Genomic DNA, 26539 nt, shown 5'->3' on the forward strand with positions numbered 1-26539 from the left:
CAACTCATAATAATGGTCAAAATCGCAGGCAGAAGACGAGTTGGAAGAAGGAGAAAGTCGTGGCTGAGAAACATCCGGGAATGGACCAATATTGCCAGCGTTGAACAAGAAGAAGAAAAATGAAAGAAAATAGTTGAGTCATTGAGTAATAAAATTATGTTTTTATTAAATAAAAGGAATGTGTCGCCGTATACACTGCTTCCATGACTATTATACGAACAAGCCGTTGTTTTTACAGATTTTTTTCTTTTTATTCTTTTGCTTGATTTGTTGTGGTTATAGTTTCCGTTACATGAATGCATAATGCTGATGGCGATAAGATTCTCGTTCTAGTACTATTTTATGTCTACGTAGCATTTTAATCCATCTAAAATTATGTATCCATCAATCCATCCATCGGTGTTGGTAAAGCGATAATAGTACAGTTATACATACATAGAAAATAATTTAAAAAAATATTAGAGAATAGCTTGGTTCCACCTGACGCAAAATTTGCTAATGACAGAGGGCGTTAGTACATTGTCAAGTAATATTTTAAAAAATATACGATTTTTTTTTCCTTCTGTAATCTAAGTAAGTTAGAAATTATTAGTTACTCTTTATATCACAACACAGGTCACTAATAAGTATGATAGTTATATCATTGAGATGATTGTTTTATTTACCGTTACCAAAATTGCTTGGTAAAATTGTAATTATATATTAAGATGTTGGCGCTTGCGAACTCAAGAGTTCATTACCACGCATGTATTGCGACGTACTTAAGTCCTTTTGTTGTTCAAGCAAAACAATCGATGGCCACAAAACAAGCGTGCAGTCCGCTTAAATATTTTTAATACTAACGATTTAACGTTATTGGACATAACAATGTGCAACATTCTTTTAATCTGTTTTTTGTATAGTTAAAAGATACAAACGATTCATCAATAAATGTATGCGAACTCCATCAACAATAACGATAGATGTATCATCAACATCGAAGAAAAGAGAAGTAGATAAAAAAGGTTAAGTGTGCGATTAATGGTAAACATCTTCTAACTTATCTATTTACTTAGATATAATCTGAACTCTGATTCCCAATCTAGTCGCCTCTTGCTTGCAACTAGTGCTTGCTAATTACATAATTGTGCTGGTTTCTAATATGAAATTGACAATTTTGACATGTGTAAATAAATATATATTTAACGAATATGTCGAAAAATACTATAGTAAAACGTCTTCTAAATATTAATTATGGGTTGGTAATAAAATAACAGATAACAAAGAGTGTGTGATATTATTCAACTCAAAAGCTGTATGGTTTCAAGTTGTTTTACTTTTAAACGTAGTTATTTTATAATTATATTTCAAAGATGAGTCTATCAATGTAGTGTAATTCAAACAAGGAAAGGTTATTTAAACTTATGGTAAATACACTGTACTTATCTCTTGTAGAAAGTAAACATTTACATTCAATAAATCGATACAATTTCTTATTTTTCCTTTTGAGCCTATTCAGTAAAACATTAACTATCGCTGCGGTTTATAAGTTTAACCGTTAGTTTCTGAGACTGAAAGACAAAATCTCTGTTTAAGATATATTGTCTTCTCTGTTTTGTCAAAATAATAACAGTTATGACAGTTTGTGTTAAACAGGGAATTTTGGTCTTAGAAACCCACGTTGTCTTCTTAACTATGGTAGATACAATGTAAATTTGAAAAAATTCTTATTTCGCAAAAAAGAAAATGTTCATAAACAGATACAGAAAAGACGATTTTTTTTACTAAAAACAAAACAAGTCTTAGTTTTAGCAGTATAGAAATAAACGCGATCGTTTATTATTTTATTAACATTATACGAAAAAATTTAATAATCAATACGCTGTTTGCATGGCCCCATCTAACAGCCTTGCACTACGCTACGTACGCGCACGAGCACCTAGAACGCCATAGCACTTGACTTCCGGTAGAAATTCTCCAATGGTCCAATTAAGTTGTCCTCAGTTCCTACACTGTAGTTAATCGCTTACGTAGGGTTAAGTAGGCAATTTTTATTAATTGGTAGAAAAATCATATCAATTTTGATTACTCCTCCATTGATTTTATTATTACACTAGCTATCGCCCGCGACCCCGACCGCGCAGATTTAAGATTCCATGCCAAACCATTATGCCAAGTTTAATCGAGATCCGTTCAGCCGTTTTAGAGATACTTTCAAACAAACATCCATCCATCCATGTATCCATCGATAGTAAGATTAGTGAGAAATAAGATTTCTTTTGGAACAGTATGTTTTGTTTATATTTCACTTACTTTAGTTTGTTACTATGATAATATCGGTTTCTGAATGGATAATTAAATGCCTACTTAACTTCGCTCAAAAAAATATTAATTAATTTAAATTAAATGTCCTTATTATATTATAATAATATAGTTTTTGACATGGTTTTTATAAATTTTTCAACAATTGACGACAATTTTGTTTTATTCTTATAATTACGGTCATTGACCTCCACAGTATGTTCGCATAATAAACTCCCAGGTTATTCACATTCTCTACATGTGTATATTAATGCAACATTTTAATCACGATAGTAATAACCTATCAATTCTTTACTATACAAAGATTTTATTTAGTCATTTATCTTAATAAATACTGAACTGTTAACCTTTATTTTATTACATTCAATAATTATAATTTTTAAGACAAACATTGTTGTTATTGCTACTTACATTGTCTCATAAAACTTAATTTTATCATTGAACCATTAAACTTACAACAAGGATTTCTGACCAAGAATTTATAAGGTATGTCACTTTTTTATACCTGAAATCGCTGACATAGCGAAGTGACCGTTGCCCATAGATATACGCAATTGCATATGCGTTGCCTACCTTTTTTAATCGAGGGAGAAGAGGATGCACAGAAAGAAAATATCTTACCTTTACATGCATCCTCTCATCTGGAAAGTCCACTTCCACTTCCCATCCTTTCCTTATAAGAAAAAGGTGGGAAGAGAAAGAGGACTAAATTAGGCCTCCGGGACGCACACTCATCAGACGAAACGCGGAATTGCTTCTACTTGACGCCTGTCTTCTGTGTGGTCGTGGTATTTCACCGGGCGAACCGGGCCAATTCGTGCGAAGATGTTAAAGCGGGCTCTACCACTGTTAAAACTTACACTATAACACATAATATTCGCCAATATAAAACCTCTTAATGCAAATGAATATTAACTTTTATGTATTTTATTGCAATGCCTCTTAAAGTAGGTCGAACGTATATATGTTAATCCCTTTATAAGGCGATGAAACTCAACATTATTGTGTCTGCACTGGAATCGAACAGAACGAGTTTCAGACCTGCCTACACCATACACGGAACGAGAGCTTTGCTAACATCGATGTTTTATTCATGATTTATTGGGATCAATTCTCAACATTATTGTGTCTGCACTGGAATCGAACAGAACGAGTTTCAGACCTGCCTACACCATACACGGAACGAGAGCTTTGCTAACATCGATGTTTTATTCATGATTTATTGGGATCAATTAACGATACACCATATTTGAATATAGCTATAAAGGTCAATAACTTTCACTATAATTACACAAAGATATATTTAAAGTGAAAACCGTTGAAATCTCTTGTATACTAAACTTATCTTACTTATACTATAAATGCAAATGTTTAGATGTATGGATGGATGTTTGTAAGAAGATATCTCCAAAACGGATTCAACTTGGCATAGATGTAAAGCATAGTCCGGAAGAATATATACGCTACTAATTAATTTTTGTAATTTCGCGCGTATGAAATCGCGGACGACAACTAATAAGGTTTTATAAAGATTGTGTCGTACGAATTATACAACCTTGTTTTTTAACGTTGATTTCAAGAAAAAACATTAGATTAACTCATTTATTTTGTAACGTATACTTTTTATTAAGATGTGAATAGTATCGTAAAATAATTTATATACCATTCCAGCAATATAAAGCCAAAGAATGCATAATTAACTATATAAAACTTTATGAAATATTACTATACCATATATTGCGGTTCTCTTGAAGAAATAATTTTATTGCTATCATTATACGTAATGTGTCGATTATCACACGTAATAACATATCCGAAAGTGAATATTTTCATAAACAAGTTATAGATAGAAAAAGTTATTTGGCCCGGTGAGTACAAGTTTACAAAACAGTTTATGAGAGTTTCCGTTTCAATTTAAAAAAAATAAAAAATGCCATATATCCTTGTCGGACACTAGTACAGCTGTATATGTCTTAATATAGTTTTTTGTTTCATTATGCCTTAGTAGGTTTTACATATTTTTTAAAGAACTAACCACGATAACAATGCGTTGTTTGCCGGGTCAGATATGTTTGTCGCACTACATGGGAATAGAAATAAACTAATCTCTCACCGGCCAGCCCAATCGTTAATGTCATAGCTCAAGGATATTTGCGAACGACATAAAGTTAACAAAGTAATTAGTCATTGTCAACGCTGTACCTGCTTCTTATGGGAGTCAAAGGAACCGGTCGTTTATACCGTGCTAATACTATCGCCCATAATTATACTTTTGTATGTACATATATATATATACGATATTTTTGCACACCTTGACTGCTTAGTTACTTATGACGCTGTGGCTGCTACGATGTTTATGGGCACCTTGCATGTACTCATATATTTGACGCTGTGTATGTACCGATGTATTTGAGCAGGGTGAATGTATCTATTAATTTGAGGACTTTTGTTGTACTGATATAATTGATTACTTTTGGTGTACCTATTATATATATTTGCATATCTTGTCTGTTACGATCTATATGACGCTGACTGTACATACTTTTAGATATGTTGATTTAGAAAAGCAAAAAGAATTACAAGAACAAAATCGACAATTATCAAATCTCTAACTATAAATGGATAAGGCAAAAAGTTTTAAGGATTGGCTTAACAGTTGAAATGGAACACACTAAACATCTCAAGGAGTACGTAGTCAGTGTATGTATAAAATTCAGCTCCAATTATTATAATATGTATTCTGAGAATTATAAGATATTTTGCTTTACTATTTTGTAGTAGACAATATATTTGTGAGTTTAAAATGCATCATTCAAAATATGTAAATATATGTTCATTAAAATACAACACAAGCCGTCTCATAAAATGTTTTCCGTGTCGGTCTGTGCGCACCGTCTAACCAGATTGACCTAGGATAGCTGTGAGGAAGTGAACGATTGCGTGTCATTTTCCTATCGACTTGTAAAGCGCGAACCATTGCTCTACTTTTACTAGATGTCGCTTTTGAGTACATTATAAATTAAAATACATTAACGTTTCTAAAATTATTAAGAACTTTTTTAAGTTACATCTTTACGGAAACAAAACGTTAGCTGCTTGCTCTTGGTAACATAAAACTTAATACACTTACAAACAAAGAATTTCAATAATGTGAATAATAACTATACTTTGTCGTGACTATGAACACGATGTTGACGCTTCCATAAATTTTATATCAGTAACATTAGAAGGCCTGAACTCTGTACTGTCGACCACAGTCAAGGCAAGATGATACCCAACTGTGTACATATTAACCGTAGGAAATTTACTACGTTTAGGGTTTACACTATTTAAATATTGTTACAATAATATAAATAAACACAAAAAAAGTTTCTACTAATTAGAAAGTAATGTTTATTTATTATTGGATTGTTTATATTATGTTATAGCTGTAAAATACATAATTACTTATTGCAAAAATATTACATAAGTATTTTAATATGTATATAAGCGAACAATACTTCAGGTAATAGAGAAATCTCGTAATAACAGTTTACGAGGAACGATGTTGATGATTTTTAAGAAGTCCATACACGATTCGAACGATTACCAAACGGGTAGTAAATTTCACGTGTTCTCAGTAAAAACAAAACAATACATATCCTTTTGAATACGAGTCCTGCACTCGATTTTGGTTTGTATTGACTTGGAATAAAAGCGATAATTGCTTGCGACTTACGTATCTGTAATTTCTCGATCAGTACATATTACAATCAATGTAAACACAATTCACATTGTTACAGAATTATTCATTGTATTATTTGTTTAAAATATATCATGTAGTCATTATTGTAGACAACACAACTACGATATTTGGTTCTAAAAAATGGAAATTCTCATAAAAGAATGCTTTCCATATGTTTCGTAGTTATATTTGTCAATTTTCAACTTCTACGTTTCGGTATTTAGCTGGAATTGTAAGGAGTATTAATTTAAAGATAAACACGTAAAGCCTTAAATAGACAAAACAAAAGAAATCACCAGCAACTAAGAATGCCGTTTGTTATGTTTCTTTAAAAAGACAATCAAGACAGCAATTCAACGAACATACCGTTAATCCGCTTACCATTCGCGATATGCGCCTGCGCATACAATCCCTACCATCTCGAACAAAACTCGACGCATTACCATCGGTCATAATTATTCCAATTCGAAATTCTTAAGGATAATCTGTGAACTCCAACTCAATCCTTTTTTATTATAATATGCAGATAAACTTTTCGTTCGTTAATTAAATGTCGCCTCGTTTCATTAATTGTTATTTTACGTTCTGAATTCTTGCTAAGTAACCTTGTTATTTTCTTATTGTATATTTAATATTTAGGCCTGTAATTCCAATAATATACATAGCAAATGGTTGAAAGTTGTTTTCATGTTTCACGTAGTAAATCATATTTCATTTTGAAAGTTGGCTTTAGTTTTATAGAAACAATGTCTCGTTAAACTGCAAAAATATTGAATCGAAAACAACAACTATTTATAACAAGTTGGCTTTTACGCTCTAGAGTTTTATTCACACATATATTTAAATTTGGAACAATTGATAGTATTATAAAAAAGAACAATGTAATAAAATTATGAATTTATTATTCGAATCCTTATCTAGAATGAACAATAGTAGGGGACATTCGTGTATTAGCAATGGAAATGAGAGAGCGTGCGTAGTTTATATTGAGCAATGGGGTAGGTCAGACATGTTTGTTGATTTAATGGCCTTTAAACTCTACAAATACCCTACTATGTTGCACTGGAGGAATTTATATAACACGTAATAAATATATGAATATACTCGACTATTTGTGACCTTGCATGTAGAAATCTCCTTACTTGATTAAGTTTGTGTTATTTCTGTTGTCTATCTTTTTTCTGTGTAATTAAATTGCTCAAGTTCTAATAACAATAAAACTTGTGCGTAACACATTATACATACACACATAACTACGACAAATTAGTCTATTACTACTGATATTTTTCAGCAAATGTATATGCTTCGCTAATAAACAATCAAACCAAAAAGTATTTATGACAATCAATCTAACAGGATTATCGGTTAATAGACAGAAGTGGAAGCAAGCAAAAGAGGAGGCGTGAAGTGGAAGCAATTCCGCGTTTCGTCTGATTAGTGTGTGTCCCGGAGGCCTAATTTAGTCCTCTTTCCCTTCCCACCTTTTTCCTTATAAGGAAAGGATGGAAAGTGGAAGTGGACTTTCCGGAAGAGAGGATGCATAGGAAGGAAAAATATTTTCTTTATGTGCATTCTCTCCTCCGTCGATGAAAGGTAGGCAAAACGTATATGTAATTGCGTATGTCTATGGGCAGCGGTCATTTCGCTATTTTAGCTATTTCTGGTGGCCGCTCGCTCGTTTGACACCTTATGTTGAAAAGATGTAAGTGCCGTGCTAATTGCAAAAGTGTAAAATAGACAATAAAGTGAATCTCGCAGAATTACGGTAACGTTCAAAAGATGGCGCTGTTATAAAAATATTTTTGTTGCTATTTTCCTCAGATAGTTACGAGCATTGTACGGAAGCCCAGACAAGCTCTTTTTGAATTAACATGAATATTATGGGGTTACAGACTTATGTAAATCTTGACCTTGCTCAAATTTTGTAACCCCTTTTTAAGACGCTAAAACGGACACGTTTAGTGTTTGACACAGTTTAAGTTAATTTGGAAAATAAAAATAAAACTTTGACTATCTCGACCACATCGTTTACTATTTACGTTAAAATGAACTGTTTTAGTCCGCAGCTTTAATAAATATAAGGTAAAGTTTCATAACATATAAGTAGTAATATGAGTTAAATTAATTCAAAAGAAATACTAGACCAAATTATGTCATTTTTTGTTTCATCATTACTTTAGTATGTTAGCAGGCTTCCGTAACGCAAATGTATATTTATGAGTATCGGTTCAAGTTTTTGGTTTGAAACTGATTTGGGACAGTAGGTCGTTATGCCTTACGTTAAAAATATATTATATAAACTTTTAGAAATTAAATAAACATAACTAAACTGCCTTGAATCCTGATTACACACAAATATTTAAAAAAAACTTAATTAGTAGCCTATGTGTTCTACATCAATGTTAAATTTCAGCGAGATCCATGCAACCGTTCTGGAGATACCTTCTAATAAACATCCCTCCATCGATCCATACAAACATTCGCATTTATACTATCAGTAAGATCGGTTTTGAATAAACTATCGATTTCCTTTATCGATTTGTTTTTGTTTTTTGTGACCGATTAATACTCGATTGACACGAACACATAATTAACATCCTACTTTGGCATCTAACTAGTTTGTTTTTTATCACAGTTTACAGTTATTTAACATGATTCAAATACGAGAATAGTGAGTTAATTTAAATAACGTTTTTCTATCCAACAACAAGAAATCCGTACGATTTTTTTCGTTCTTTTATCCGAGTACTCCTTTATCTTAACCTTTCGATCCATTATTGATTTAATTAAACGTTTCTATGTTGATATAAACGTAGATAATATATCTCAGCACGTGTAAGAATGTTAAATTTATGTAAAATTACATATTTTTTATGTTAATCAAAACATATTTTTATGTCGTAAGCGGTATTTCAAAATTAATACGACATAGAAGATTACATACAGACATTGACTGTATAGATTAATCCTCTCATCTGTCGAGTCAAAAATATTGTGTAATGTAGGTAAGATGTAATTTACAAAATTAAAAAAACTTAAAAAAGGAAGTTAATTAAGTAACCGAAAATAATAAACACATCACTGAATATAATAAGACACATAATAACAATGAGAATCTACACAAAAAAAAATAAACACAAATATAAAACGCAAAATCAAAACACGTAACCGTTCGTGTTTATCATTGCGTTAATTCTATACTTACTATTGTTTTAGACGTCCTTCGTTTCATAATAGAAGCTTTACAGTACCGAAACACTAAATCACTTCACAAAATCAAGGAAATCTATCATGTTTTATTTACTATAGAAATAAACAAACACTGAGAGTAATTCCCGCTGTGTGCATAATTTAGACAACTCTCCTCAGCTAACTTCGTGACCGACATACTGAGTTCTCGATTAAACAAGTTAGCGTTGAAGTATGCAATTATACAAAATTCGCAGAACGCTGGCAACAGTGAAAGTCCTGACGTAAGAGTGAGCCGATTAATGAATATGTCATCGGATGTGAACGAAAAAACATTCCGAATACAAACACAGATAAATAAAAGTTTATCACAGATTAAATAAAACATAGATTAAAAAAACACCAAAGAAGGTTTTACGTAAAACAGAGTGTAACATCACACGACTTGACACTTTTTTGATCAAGGATTTTTATGTAACTGTCAATAAAATAAAAACAAAATAGGCATTTGACAAATAAACAATTTAAATTATATAACCCACTAAATAAAGCTTATAAAAATAAATTAACTAATACACTACCAGTAAATAAAATAAAATATTACAAATAATAAAGGAAAGGAAATAAATATTGTTCCAATGACAGCCACTCCAATAATCATTATTTGTTTACATATTTATAAGAGAAAATAAAGATTAATTTAAGGCCATTAAGCGCGAGAAAACAAATAACTAAAACATATATTTAAGAAGGATTCTGTCACTGTTTTATGATTATTATGGTTGATAAACTCGAAAGTGGGATACCTAATGTGTAAATTATTGTATGTTTTTTATTGTGGGTTTCAAACTGAGTAACAATTGCATTTTTATATAACAATAGCTGTCGCCCGCGACTCCCTCCGCGCGGGATTAAAGATAGATGTTGGCCGATTCTCAGACCTACTCAATATGGTCACAAAATTTCTTGAGAATCGGTCAAGTCGTTTCGGAGGAATCTGGGAACGAAAATTGTGACACCAGAATTTTATATATAACATAAAGTTTAGAACAAAGACTAAAAGGACTTTCTTAAAGACTAGCAACGCATCTGCGGTTCCTCTGGTATTGCAAATGTCCATGGGCATCAACAAACAGCACGGGTTTCCACTGCTTTTTAGCCATGCAAAAAAAGTTGCAAACACAGAAATGCTGATATAATATAATATTTCACGTACTATGCCACTAGGAAACAACTTCCTATGCTATTTTTAATATTGCAATCACGTCCACGGAAGAGAAAATAGTTACGCAGGTTTTACTTAAACTCTACAGAACAACCTAAAATAACACGGCCTCTTAAATTTACAATAACCATTAACCGATTTTTGAGACCAACGTCTCTGTATTGTTAGGAAGAAAATCCGAAAATGTGAAAGTGTATTGACCCAACACTAGCCTTACTAAAATGTTGTTGTTTGTGTCCCCTCACTATTCATTCTGACACTGGACTTTGTAACAGAAGCACATCATTCGCGCCAAAGGATTCTAACTAATAGTGTCTAAAAGTATGAATACATCATCATCCCTGTCATTATCATTACCAAAACAGGATTATGTTTTAAACAGAGATTTTAGTCTTCAAACCCAAGGTAAGTGATTTCTATGGCTTTACAGTCAACTTACGGCTTGGTTTTTTTTAAGTTTTACGTATAACAATATGATAGAAAGTTCAAAAAGTTAGGCAATATTCTACTAGGATTTGCTACATAAAATTCTAGCTTTATATTTGTGTTATATCTACGGTGTAAAGGCATGCGTAAAAGCAAATTACAGCCAAGTCTGCCTACATGTTGCCGGGAAGAAATAAAGTGTAATTTAATTGAACACAATTATTCGCAAGAATTTATTTCTTGGATGAGGTTGCTCAAGTGGAGGCGGCGAACAAACCGACATTTCTCGTAATCGCCTTCACTTATTTACGAGCAAGTGTTATTGTGTGATTGACTACTTCGTGGCAGATATCCTCTCATATTTATATACTTTTTGTATCATATTTTCATACAATCAGTCTTTTATCAACACAAAACATTAAGTCAACGTGAACTTTAAGAAACTACAAGTATTTTTTTTCACGAATGTACATTAAAAACTAATCATGTTCGTATTTTTTGTGTAAAAAGTCATCTTTAATTTATAAAGTTACAGTTGTCTACCGTCCCAAAATGTAAAAGAAAATAGTAAATATGTAAATGCGTAATACGATAAAGTACCGTTGTAAATTAACATATTGTCAGCCGACTTTTGCGTATGAATTTTGCCAATTAGATTGTATACGAAGTCGTGACTAGCACAAAGCATATAAGAAGTAAGTCTAATAATGTATTCACAACTACACCTAAATAGCGCCAATTTGTATCACTTATCGTAAGTATTTTAGAGTTTAAATCTTTCGAGTTACGACGAATTTCTTCTCATCGTTGTAAGGAGAACTTCATACAACTTTTATAACTTCAGAGTTTGATCCACCACTGCCATCCATACATGCATAAGTCGCATTTGTGTTAAACCTATAAATACAATATAGTGTTAACGCAAATGTGGTGATGCGTAGAGTTTTGTATTTCGTAGTCATATCGGTCCTACCTCATTACTTTATGATATGTGAATTTATCTATACAAAAGCGCCTAATGAATAAGATGTAATTTGACCGAGAGTCTATCAATTGGTCGACCATTATGCAACTTTAGTATCCTCTTAGCATTAAGTCCGCGGATGTTAGTTTCGTAAATGTCACTGGGTCAACCAACTTTACAGCACATAAACGTCAAATATTCCTTTTAATTGTGGTTACGTGATCGCATTTATCTAGCTTAAAAGTAGTTTTCATTGGATTTTATTGCATTTTACCGTCAAATACGAATCATTTTAGAATTAATAAAACTTCCAGGATTATCAAACTAATGTTTGTCTATTGACTTATGAGATTTATATGAAAGATTTGCTATCGCCCGCGACTCCGTCCGGGCACAATTAAAAAAAACATAATTAGTAGCCTATGTATTCGTCCAGACTATGCTCTACGTCTGTGCCTAATTTCATCGAGATCCGTTGAGCCGTTTTAGAGATACCGTCTAACAAACAACCATCCATTCATCTAAATTTGCGCATTTATAATATTATAATAGTAAGATTAAATTAATTGCGATTATGTTTGTAATCAATAGTAGTATTATATTTAGTGTTTACAATTAAAACACAAACATTATTTTTAACTTTGTCATATGATAGTAACAAACAGACAAACAGAAACTTGTTAATGGTGTTTACTGGCATGTTTGTATCAATTTATAATTGTTTAACTTTCCTTAATGAAATGTATAAAACTTCACAATTCACCAAGCTTTACAAACAAAGATCTGTTCAACGAGGTTTCCTTATGACCGGATTAAACCTTGACATAAAGCGTCCCTTGAACGCGCCAACAGTTATCACGTGACATGTACGACTTGCATTGAAGATATGACTCATATCTTTTAATATGTTACTACCCTCGCTCCGTAAACACGTCATAGTCTGATAATCCGAGATAGGACAAAGTATACATAAATAATATAAGGGTTTAAGAGTTAGAGGTAAGTGATATTTTGTACTCGCACTCGCCCGCAACTTTTTCGGTGTGGAATTATAAGAAAAAAAAATCTTAGAACTGAGTGAAATTTTTAGGCAAACAATGTTTGCTGTTTGCTTTTTCTAAGAGCAAAATAAACATTAAATTTCGAATTCAAAGAATGTGTTCTGAAGTCTATTACAAATTAGAATTTATGTTGGAAGATTGATCCAAAATTTTGAAAATCAAGGGATGTACAAAGTTTTTAATTAATACTGAGGAAGAAAATTCAATATATTCAATATTATTGTAAATCCAAGACGGCCTCCAGTGGCGGAATTTTTTAAATAAATATATTTTTTAACAATTATTTTCCCGCAGAGGGTTATTACAAGTTTGATGATTTAATTGAGAAAGCGCACGTCAGTATAAACGATACATCATCTTGTTGCGTTGTTGCATGAAACATAATTTGATTTTAAAGTGGTCCGAGCACTTGATTCGGCGGTGAGTTTAATTCGCACAGTGCGCAGTAATTGTCCTGTAGCATGATTGACGTTTTGCCCGTAGGCGGAATCGGGAGCGTAATTTTATGATCCGGTTCTTTAAAAAGATTCTTTGGTAAATTTTAATAGGAAATCTTTTTCACAAAATAGGAAACTATAATCATATACTATTTAAGTAGTATTTAATATAAAGAGTTTTGTTACGAATTCTTGGACATTAAAAAACTTGTGGGTCTATTAATACCACAACACAATACCATGAGTACGCATCTGCGGCATTGCTTTTGTCCATGGGCGTCGTTGAACACCTCGGTCTTCCCGCTGCTAGTTTGCCCCTTCTGTTATAAATTAAAAAAAAATAACGTCATAATTATCCACATCCAACCCTTTATGGTAATTTTATCATATTTTAACATGTAATATAAATTTTCATTTATATTACATGCGAAATACTTATTCCAGGTAAATGATCATTAATCAATCACAAAAAAACGCCGTAACAAAATAAAATATATTCTTGTTAAAAATACCGTTATTTATATTGTAAAAACGGTAGTTTAGTTTACATATTCAAGTACAACCGGTATTTTTACCATCACCTGAAAAGGACCAATATTTTGTTGAATCAAGATGTTACTTTAACAACATTTTTTAAATATTTATCAAAATATAACGAGCGAATTGCGCTTGCGCATACCCTAATTATTATAATCGATTTTATTGGAGTCTCGAATTTTGTAATTTACAATTAAGCTTGGCAGTTTATTATGGACCATCGAAATTCAATAGAGCGTAATTTTATTGACGTGGTTATTTTTGATTGGTTGTTCAGTTTTCTTTAATTTACCATAATAAAAAAAAAAAGCTTTAAAAAAGTGGTATCGGCATAATACATCAAGGTAAGAATTCTTCTTCTTCGTCTTCTTAAAGTCTTATGTCCCCGTTGTGGGTCAGAGGGCGTCCACAGTGCGCCGCCACTTCGCTCTATCTTGGGCTCTGCGTTTGGTCTCGGGCCATGTCAGCCCGATTGCTTTCATGTCGGCAGCTACTGAGCGCCCCCACCTTTGTTTAGGCCGACCACATCTAATTGAGGAAAGCATTGTGGGGTCCTTATAGTCCTTATAGTCTTATTTAAATTTTATGAAAACAGTACCTACTTTCCATATTATACAAACTACATTATTTGTTATTTTAAAATAAAATTTTACTATAATGTGTTTTAAATTTAAATCGTAATCAAATATTGATAAAAATCTTTAACAGCACCCAGTTTAATTTTACGATCAATATATATTTAGTGGAGAAATTTTCAAGTCACAAATGCGTTCGGCCTTATTGTGAGGTCGATGACCCCTAATAAAAATCTTTATCTTTCATAGTTCGATAGTTCCGGTTAAGTAGTTATTTTGTCGTTGTAAGATGTGTTATGAAAGAAGAGAATAACAAGCCTTAATATGTAAACATGGGTTTCCACTGCCGAAACAATTCTTTAAAAACATATTACTCAAGGTCTCCAACATTTTAGATATAACAATATGGACGATATTCGTAGTTGACTACACAAGTTTCAATACATTACAAAGTCTTCATGTAATCAAGGGATCATTCTTTTAACTATATTTCTCAACCTTAACCAACTTCTTTTACCTTTTACAATTAAAAGTAAATAATTTGTAACTAATTCCTTTTTAATTAAATACTATAAATATGATGTCGGTGTTAGTAAACGTTCAAACATGCGTGTTAGTACAAAAGCAAACGCCCTGTCGGGAAATAATGAAATTCAGGATGCGTATCAAGTAATTTACAAAGCCGCATATCCCTATGAGGTTGTATACATCTATATTAACAAAATTGAAGTGTCTGTATGTAATATCGAGTTTTTTTATTGCGTACACGTGTATTTGCGTTACTGATAACCAAAAACAATTGTTAATTTTTTTTTCACTTTGTGTGTCTGTCCGCAACGCCGCATTTGTTCCGGGTAATCTCCGGAACGGATAGTCCAATTTTAATAAAGCTTTGATGGGAAGGTTGCTGATACACCCGGGCATGTTATAGACTTATTTTTTTAATTCTGCGATGACGAAGTCGCGGACGACCGCTACTCTCTCTCTAGCTAGCTTGGCTAACCGTCGTTGATGTAATGTGTTTTTTTAAAACACATTCGTCGTCTACGAACAAGTACAACGTATCCAGCACGTCACGTCCTATATTTTCTATTCTGTTTTGTGTTTAACATACATAGCAAAGTAATTGTAATATCACGAAACAATAATCGTAACTAGTTACTAACGCCTAGTACTTCGGAACGTCAAAAATACACATAAATATTAACCAGGGCAAACAATTCGGTATGTTGTGACAAACAACGCGACTTGCGTCACGCACTGACGAGATATCAGATATGTTTGTTTTCATTTATAACATTGTATAATATAGTGTAGTTATTTTGTTTTAAATCAAGAGAAAACTATTGGAAGTAATATGCCACATTGTTGATTACTAAATTGACACGAGCGATAACCAGTACGTACAAAATACAAATTTCAGACGTGAAGTCCGTACTTTTGTTGCTTTATCCAGTCATACTTCAAACATGTTTTGTTAAAGATACTGACAGGGATGTCGATATTTTTATACAGAGATTTTGTACTCAGAAACAATTATCTTGAATCTTTAATTTAAGTTAGGCGTTTAGTGATCACCAAGAAAGTCCTTTAATTTACGAGTATATTTGGTATAGCAGCGTATCTCTGAACCCCGACTGGCCGCCGACCTATAACTCGGCACAGGTACCGCTGGCGAGACGCTGAAGAGCTGCATCTGCGGGAGCTATAAGCTATGGACTGGCAGGAGAAGACTCAAGACAGGCGACTTTGGCGTTCTCTTGTGTCGGAGGCCAAGATCCACTTTGGGTCGATGCGTCAGCGAAGTAAGTATATTTGGTATGAAAAATTTATATTTAGCAAATTATGTTACCATTAATAATCGCACAATGTCACGTTAATGTCTTATTTACTAATTCATAAAAACTCTTTTTTTATATACGACGGAAAAACATAAACTTTACTGACACGAAAAAAACAAAGGTCAGACCATATTTATTATGTGTCAGTCAATAAGTTAAAGCTTGGAAATGTAAAATGTGTTCCCAAGAAAACAGTAAACACAATAATTATGTTATAACCATGTAAAAATTTAAATGGTGAAACGCCTTTATAGTAATTATTACTATTCAGGTATTTTCACGCTTTTTATTTACGAAAACATGTATAAGTTACGTATAGTATATAGTATAATATAAGTCATATCTTTGCTTAAATTTTATTTTTTTAATAAAATTAAAAGTGTATTTAATTACCAACATAAAAATTATTACTGAGCGCATAACTAATTGTGCTTCGTCATATTAAGTCTTAGCCCGCGAATCCGTCTGCGAGAAATAAAAAAAAAACTTAATTAGTATTATGTGTTTTTAGTTACTTATTAGTAGCCTATGTGTTCTTCCATACTCTGTTCTATATGTGTGCCAAATTTCATCGAGATCAGTTCAGCCGTTATGGAGATACCTTCAAAAAAACATCCATGCATCCAAATTCACATTCATGATATTATATACTATTTAATGAATTAGTAAGATTACTTACAGAATTCATTAAATAGTAGTCGTGAGAAACCTATGAAGAAAACCTATTCATATCATATCACGAATAGCATTGATACGTTTAGTGTAATCGGTGACAACGGCCGTTATGAATGGTCGAATGTAGACAATTGCTTTACAATTTTACATTATTCATTGCAGAGCGCGGGCATTGTCCAAACAACCTGTTTACAAATCAGAGACCACACTTTCGAGAATATCGGAAGGCGCCTTGACCCAATACTCGCTAGATACTGTCGCCTTGAGTATAAGTGAGACATATAAGTAATCAATTTTATCAAGTGCTAAGGGGCATAGTAAACATTGTTGCCGGCCTCCATTTCGTAGTTTTCATATTAATGTACAATTCACTTATACTACTTTTAGACATTATTAGTAAAAATTATTTGGTGCGAATGACGCGCTTTTGTTACCAAGTCAAGTCAGAATGATTAGTGAGTGGACATAAACCTTGACATTTTAGTAAGGCTAGTGTTGCGCCGGTACACCGGCAGAGTGTCGGATGTTCTTTCTAACACTACTAATAAACTACTAATATTAAAAGGCAAAGATAATAAAAATAAAGCAACAATCAATCCATTTAATGAGGGCAAAAAATATGTGTTTCCAATTGGCCCAACAAGAGTGTTTTGCCCTTTTGCATACCGGATCACTGGTCGATATAAGTAGGTTTAAAATATCTCTACTACTGTCTGTAGTATGCTATTAATCTTTATGTTATTATTATTATAAGCTTGATTAATCAAGAGTTTAATGTTTGTATGTTTTTATTTTTTATTTTTAGTTCTAATTTATAATAATTCTAGAACCTAATTTGCTACTATGTTGCAAAAAACATCGTATAATACGACATTTAATGTAATTACGTTTTTTTACAGTAATAAACAGACTAATCGTCAGTTTCTGCGACCAAAATTCCATGTTTAAAACGTTATCTTGAAAGATGGATGAAGATATGTTTTATATAAGAATTTTCGTCTCAGAAACCAACGATCAATCGCCTTCCATAAAGTCAAAAAGGTTATTATAATATATTTAGTTAGTTACATAAGAAATAATGTTTGATGCATGATTATACCAAATCGTAACTCGTTATTTACAACAACCGGTTTCTAAGTTGAAGTGTAATTTAAAATGTTGCGAACGGTTAATATTTCGATTATTATTCGAACATCATTTTTTTTTATTTACTTTATTTACTTCATTATTTAGTACATAGTCACTTCTAATATTTATGCAATAATATAACTTGAAACATAAACATGGTTATGAAATTAACCGCATCTTCCCCGTACCATAGAGCAGTGAGATTCTATCATAGCGCTCCAATTACAGGTAAATCGTAATTGTTATGTAAATCCTCGTCTGATATAACTTGCGAGTGAGCCTGACCCACAGAATCGTACTTTCTATTATACTTTCACAGCCATTGTGCACACCGAGCTGCGCGGTCGTGACGCAAGCGACGCCGGACGTAGACGCTTCATTTGAGATTATCCGTACGAAAAATATCAACAAAATCACACCCAGTAAGTGAAATAGCGGAAGAAATAAATCTTCATAGTAAATCCTTCTGACCACCAATACATCATCATCATCAAACTGCCCTTATCACTGTCGAGGGTCGGCACAGTATCTCTATCAGACGTCATATCTGAGTCTACCCCCTTCTTACACATATCCTCTTTCACACAGTCATCCCATACTTTTTGTGGTCTTCCTCTACCCTTGTAGCCATCCACATTCAATCTCACTTGGCCAGCGTGATTGACTATGGCCTAGTCGCCCCTAACTTAGGGTAGGCTCCGAGCCCCTCGGTGGGGACGTATAGTGAGCTGATGCTAATGATGATGAATATAAAACAAAATACCTACATATCTTTCTCAGTCACGTTACTTATGTAAACCTTCGTTCTTCTAATAACTCAGACAATTTACAGCATGAATTGGACAGTCAATTATTTCTATATAATCAAATTCTTTGAGTAACAAAGGAATTTAGTTATTTTATCTGCTGCATATTGATTAACATTGTTGTAAAGATTATATTTGAAATGCTTTAAGCGTTAGTAAAAAATGATTATTAAGAAAGGAATTATGTACTTTCATTATTCGGATGAGATCGGCATGAAGATAATTCGCTTTATTTTAATTAACAAACGCATTGGCATTTTAATTGTTTTAAACAAAAATATTTTTATTATGTAATTGTCTAATTTGAATCAATACATATTATGTACTTTATATTAGTGGTAGAGCCCGCTTTAACATCTTCGCACGAATTGGCCCGGGTCGCCCGGTGACATACCATGACCACACAGAAGACAGGCGTCAAGTGGAAGCAATTCCGAGTTTCGTCTGATGAGTGTGTGTCCCGGAGGCCTAATTTAGTCCTCTTTCCCTTCGCACCTTTTTTTTATAAGGAATGTTTGGGAAGTGGAAGTAGACTTTCCGAATGAGAGGATGGAATATACTTTCTTTCTGTGCATCCTCTCCTCTGTCGATTAAAGGTAGGCAAAGCATATGCAATTGCGTATGTCTATGAGCAACGATCACTTCGCTATTTCAGCGGTTTTAGGTGGCCGCTCCCTTGTTTGCCACCTTATGATATATAAAAAAAGAAAGATCTTCGGATTTTTATTCTGTAGAGAAAAAATAGTAACCTAAAATGAAGAGCTGATTTTAGCAGTTAAGCAAATACATACAGATATACCAAAATATCAACCAGTAAACTCTCCGACACAGAAAACCATTGTAACACTTCGGTAAATTATTATAATTCAAATGTAACATTACTTTTTTTAAATGTGTCAAGATTTTTCTTTGTACAGTAAATTAAGAATTAGCCTTTTAAATAGCATGTTTTACTGTATTTATTTGGATTTAAATAAATAATTTACGATTTCCATCAGGATTACAGAAGGTCGCAACGGACTTGATATGCATAAATACCCGAGAAAATCTCTTGTTAAACTGATAAAATAAAATTTATTTAATATTTATCAAATGTTAAAAAGGAACACAATAGCTTTATTTACATTACATACCAGATTCAATGATATGTCGAGGTCATACTTAACCGTTATTGTAATATTTGTTATTGATATAAAATTTTATTCGTGTCGTAAAATGTACTTAACAATATGTCTTCAATACTACTTTGAGGTCGTGCGTATTTGTATATAACATATCAGTTTCCGTTATTTCCGTTCGTATTGAGGTCCCTCAAGTTATATTAACATTGATTTTCATGTTAGCGTCTCTGTGGAACATAAATATAATCAATTTAAGTTACGTTTATCAGTTTGAAAAATTGTTAACATAATATCACTTAAGTATGGGATATTACAATTTGTTTTATTTTACAAATTTTTTTAACGATTTTTATGGTGAAATACAAGCTTTGAAATATGTTACTTAAAAGAAATAGGACAATAAGCTGATATAAAAACGGATAAACACTCACGTATATTCGTCCAGTGGTGGCACCGACTAGTTTCAGTGAGCGAAGGGCCGCGTCCGCGAAATAATACCAGTACCATTCATCCTGATGAAGGGCCCCCGATGGGCTCGAATCTAGTCGGTGCCGCCATCGGACGAATATACTTGAGTGTTTTGCCGTTTTTATATAAGTTTATTATAATGTCTCACGAAAGTTTGAATAATTTAAATAGGACAATGTTTAAATAAAAGACAAGTTTGAGGTAACATCATATGTCCCAACAGATAAAATAATAATTTTATAGTTCAATTCTAAACTTGGTACTGAATACAACAGTCAAGGCAACTGATCATTTTTCAGATTATAAAATGAATGGTATTTCATTAAGTAACTTTTTTTTAACTTTTAAGTAAATTTTGACCAAATTCATGTCAATTTTTTTTAAATATTTGTCGAGACAGATGTATCATAGCAAAAGGAAATATTAATCAATTCTAATTGTGTGGTACTACAAACCAGTTTTATTAGGAAGTCTAGTTACGACAATACAATAATCAAGGTCGAATACTGTTAATATTTTAATCTTAAATAAACGTAATCTATTCAACTTACTGCAGAATTATAATTACGTAGTTTATAAGCTCTTAGCTTGTTTTCTCACACAGCTGAAATAGAGTTAAAGCGGTCGTCTAAATTTATTAAATTTGCATCGTTATAAGACAAATGCAAAATCTAACATTCTTTTTCAACGTTCCATAAATTTCAACATTGTCCCCAAATTTTTAATTCATTGGTGTCTTATTTTTATTGTTTTTTTTTTGTCCAAACCTTTGATGCAACATACAAGATTTTTTGCTTAATTTTTCTATCATCTTCTAAAATAAGATGTTTTTGTAAGAATTCATAATTTTTGCTTAGTCGCTTAGGTGAATGTCTTACCAACTTCACACAGCTACAGTAGCGAATCGTGTTCCGGTTAGAAAGGTTGACAAAGCGACGTAATAAGTAAGATACAATATACGCAACAAGAAAGCTCCTGCTTGTCGCCTCGATGTCAAAGTGTCGTTTGAAGGATTACAGTTAAAATAATTATCATCTAAAGCAGAGATAAATATAATTTACAGACTAAATATTAGAAGTTATAAATTTCTACGTACATTGAACTAGGTTAGGGTCACTGATCAGTTATTAACCTATTGCCAACTAATACCAAACACATCGTCGCTTAACATCATAAAAACATATTTTTCAATTTTTTTCTTTTCAAAAACGTGTACAATATTTATTTGAATTTGGAATTTTTAGGAATGGCCCGCAATATACCTATAAACCCTATAGACACTTTGGTAGCTGTGTATATTTTACTCTGTATAATATAAAAAATTTCAACTCCTGAGAGTCAACTTTATATTTCTAAGTGCAGTAATGAGTCAGAGCTAATATAATCCTTGGATAATATGTGTCATGTTTGTCATGGTCTAGATGTACCAGCAATGGACACGCGATACCGAAGCGCCGATGTTCCCACGCTCCGTTTATAAACAGAGGGAAATAGCTGCACATAACATGAACGAATATTTAGGTTTCTTAAGGAAAGTACAATATGTATGAAAACATATCAAATTAATAATTAATTCTCAACATAATACGAAGTGTATCTCTGATTCGATCAGTGATTACAAATTACAGATTAATTTATAGTTATCATATTTTGTTGAAGCCACATTAAATTACTTACCGCGTAACCTATCATGATCTAAAAGAGGTAAAATATAAAACAGTAAAAAAATAAACTTGATTTGGAATGCTGGCAATATTTAGAAGTAAAGGTACGCGTCTATTGGCCCGCGCCACACGCATCGCACGCACGGATTAAACGGATTTGCTTTGTCGCGATGCGGGCAGCGAGGATGATGGACGTAGCGCTATGTAAAATCAAACTAAGCAAACTAAAATCCGTTGCAGGCCGTGTGTGGTGCGTCCGACGCGAGCCATTGGTCGCGTACTTTAAGAATCTAATGTGAAATGTAACTTAAATTATTATCTAACTCATATAAATGATAATATGTTGACAAATTTGTAACAGCTTATGACCATCGTGGTCTAATCTAACCGCAATTACTTATTAAACGGCAATTATAGGTCAGTTAGTGGTGACAAATTGATTTTGTTTCACAGATTACTCGGTTACTTTTTGTTTAAATACGATTCTTCTACGTAATTTGATGATATTTTTTTTAAAGATTTGGAGACAGTTTAAAGTTTATAACATTACATGGAAATACACATGTACAAGTGAGCTTAACTCTAAAAGAGTTCTCTTACATAGCTGTAAGAGACCTTGCGATACAGAGAGTATGTATATTGAGTAATAACTGTATGTGTACAAGTAAACATAATTATATAATACGTACTACTAAACTTAACTACTTGATTCCTAAGTTAATAACTATATAGTTACATACATAAATATAGCAAACAAAATATTAGTGATTTCATCAATATCAGACAGAATAGTAAACAGTTTCAATCTTACTTTTTACATTATAATAGTCTTGTGAAAGTGTTATAATTATGAGTAGGCCATTTACCATTACTGTTATAAATATTACAGTTAACTTGCCACATACCAACATATAAATATTCATATAAAATATAAGGTAATATACGTACGTACAATATTATTTTATTATATTCGTATACAAAACATAGCACTTGTATAAACAAATGTTACGGTAGTGTTCTTCATAGTTCTTCATACGTTTAGATTATTTAATTTTACTTAAAATAAATACATAGTTTTATTTCAATGTGATTGTCAATGTCGTTATGATTTTCAGGCCTTTTGCTTTTGAACGGTTTTCTTAGTGTTACTATTCACAAATTAAGACGTTAAAATCATTTTCAATTCTTCAGTCTTAAGTCAGTTGTTTTTGATTTTATAATTGCTTTTAACTTGGTTTTTATTGGCTATTTAGGCAGCTGACAACTTCGGTGACGCCCGTGACTATTGGTACTGTAAAAATCAACTTTCATAAATATTACATTACTCTTTTCTCAAACGCAGAATTGTGTGGACTAATTTTACTTCATGTTCCTTCTCATCCTTTTCTTAAATAAGGAAATGATGAGAAGAGGTGGGTGACGGAGGAGGGAAGACATAGGAATGGGAAATATCCTATTTTTGTGTATCTCCTTCTCCATTAATCAAAGGCAGGTAACGCATCTGCAATTATAGATGTCTATGGGCAGCGGTCGCTTCGCTATTTCGGCGAATTCGGGTAGCTGCATTCTCGTTTGAGACTTGAATATAAAGAAATTACTAAGTTAAATATTAATGTTAAAAGTCATGTTCTTTATTACACACAAAATATATTGATACACGTACATAGATTAATCAATGTTTTACAACGCAAGTAATCGCACCGCATGGCCGCGGAACACAAGAATGTTAATACCGTGCAGACCGTGAAACAGTGGACTATTGCTTTTACTCAGGCGTGTGACGTTATCGACGATCTTACATGAAAAACGACGACTTGGAATAGCGCAAATACAATAGTGTTATTAGCTTAAAACTATCACACGGTCGGGGACCCGCGCTGAGGTTTCATACGACAGGTTTTTGTTCAAAATCATCGATTGTTCTCCAAGACTAACCGTGCGCATGGAAAATATAACAAACCCTACGTCAGTTTAAATATTTTTATATACAATTGGCATTCTTTTACCATGGAATCACTTTTGAACTGCAATGTACTTTATGAATATCTTTTCAAAGTTAATAGTTTGAAAACTAAATATTAGATATCATGACCGTGAAATTCCACTCTAGTGACAATTATATAGAAGCATGTGTTTTTTTTAATAAAAACAAACGGGATGATTTAATAGTATGCTTTGACAGTTAATACCTAAAATAAAATAAGTTTAAAATGTTTAATGCTAAAAGAAAATTACATTTTCGATATTATACAATATTCTTTTCTCACATAAAATAATCTGTGTATTTTTAATTCAATATTTTACGCTATATTAGAAATTGCGACAGCATGTGTAACGATTAAGAAAACGTGGAGTGAGGCATTTACATATTTCTCTGTAAATAGTTTAACAACCTTGGCTTTATTTACACTCCGTTGATGAAATGCAAACAGCCAGTTGTTTTAGAAAAAAGTTCTATCATTAATATAAACTATTCGAACAAAAGTAGGTTCTCTTGGTCAATTTTCTATTGTTTTATATTTTTTTACGATTATTCATTAAGTATATTGATTGTCAACTCTTCCTGAAACCTTGGGTATTTTTTTAAATTATGAAAATAACCTAGTAAAAGTCACTCTTCTTTTGAAGGTCAACGGAAACACGGATGATGTTTATTCGATTGTGTCATTATCTGTTAATCTTATAAAAGATATCAAAGCACTTTGTTCAAAAGACACGTGTGTCTCTACAATGGAAGGAGAGTAACAATGTGTCTGTTTGTCAGTTGGTAGCGTAGCAATAGTAGATTAATATAGTAGAGACTAAATAGGGCAATGCATGAACGAAGATTTTTTTAATTCATAATTACTTTTAGCTATTTATGTAAGTAATCTAAATCGCTTCAGTAAATGCTTTTTAATTTAACTTAACATTAATTATAATAAAAAAAATTGTGACCTCGTCCGTCCGCGCGGAATTAAAAAAAAAACTTTATAGTCTATGTGTTCTTCCAGATCATGTTCTGCATCTCTTTTTAACAAGATCCAGAGATGCCTTACAACAAACATAGATCCAAGTAAGAGTGCTTAGATATACTATACTGGATGCTATATTTTTTGTCACTATACTTACCTAGTGTAAGATTAGGTCCTCGAAATTGTGGTAAAAATACGTTTACGTATAGATCTTTTGGCCTTGGACAAAATATACATTGAAAATAGATACTTCGTTAACAATTACACCTCATATTGATTTGTGATCCTAATACAATCGCCGCTTACTTTTATCGCGTCTTGTTAGAACAAGTCAAGGTTTCTCAGATCATTGGCACTAATAGTCGACGACATTAGACGCTTGGACACAAAAAGGCGAGGCTCAGTCGCTTGCTTGTTTCGCCCTAAATACGTTATTGATATTAGTATTATGTAATTGTACGTTTAAATACGGCGAACACGATAAGAATATATATATAAAAGATACATTTTTAATGGTAGAGGCCAGTATTAGTAATTCTAAAAAAGATTAATTGTCGTAAAATATGTGTAGTATATTGATTAATATTTAACATCATAGATAATTATGTAAATGTTATTGAAATCAAAAATAAATACTTCATTTTAAAATGTATTAAATTACTTTCAATTCTAAAATTCCTTTTGGATATGAGAGAAACATAAATATAAATAGGAGACCTATTATATAAGTTACCTATATATAAGTTATAGACCTATATATAAGTTAACCTGAAGACATCAAATTATTTTCATTATTATTGACTAATTACTTAAAGTATTTCTGAGACCTTATATTACTAATATTATGAATGCGAATGTTTAGATGGATGGATGTTTGTGTGATGGTATCTCCAGAACGGCCAAGAGCTATCTTGGTGAAATTTGGCACAGATTTAGATCACAGTCTGGATGAACACATAGACTACTAAGTTTTTTTTTTTAATTCCGCGCGGACGGAGTTCGGGCGACAGCCAATCATATATTCCATTAGTCATGGCGTATTAAGCATCAATGTCAACTTATTTTGAAAAATTAAAAACATGTTTATTTTATGTAGTACAAATAATTACGACGTCAATGACAACAACAAATGTTAATCAAATGAAAATTTAACAATCTAAATACAGTTAAATTGAATAGAAATGTAGATTGATTTTTGTACCCGGAGCCTTGCAAATAATAGAACTCAAAGGGCAATGTAATGATTATAATATAAGAGGTCAACGCACTGTACATAGACCTATTATAATAAAACCATAGTCTAATGAAGGTTTTTCTCCATCAGAAAACAGATCGGTACAGCAGCTCTCACAGTATTAAGATGTTTTATTTGTTGTTTTGTTTTGTCTTAAACTTACTTAAATATTAGGTATGTTCTTACTCATCATCCAACCACAGTGGAGT

The 26539-nt window shown here is 32.2% G+C and overlaps 1 protein-coding gene across 1 annotated transcript in view; it reads right to left on the reverse strand.

Moving 5' to 3' along the window:
* LOC106120481 (uncharacterized) overlaps nucleotides 1-26539 on the reverse strand; it is a 153277-nt gene that overhangs the window by 117498 nt on the left and 9240 nt on the right. The window lies entirely within an intron of this gene.

Source organism: Papilio xuthus, unplaced genomic scaffold, assembly GCF_000836235.2.
Source record: "Papilio xuthus unplaced genomic scaffold, Pxut_1.1 DF829129.1, whole genome shotgun sequence".
Taxonomy (NCBI): Eukaryota; Metazoa; Arthropoda; class Insecta; order Lepidoptera; family Papilionidae; genus Papilio; species Papilio xuthus.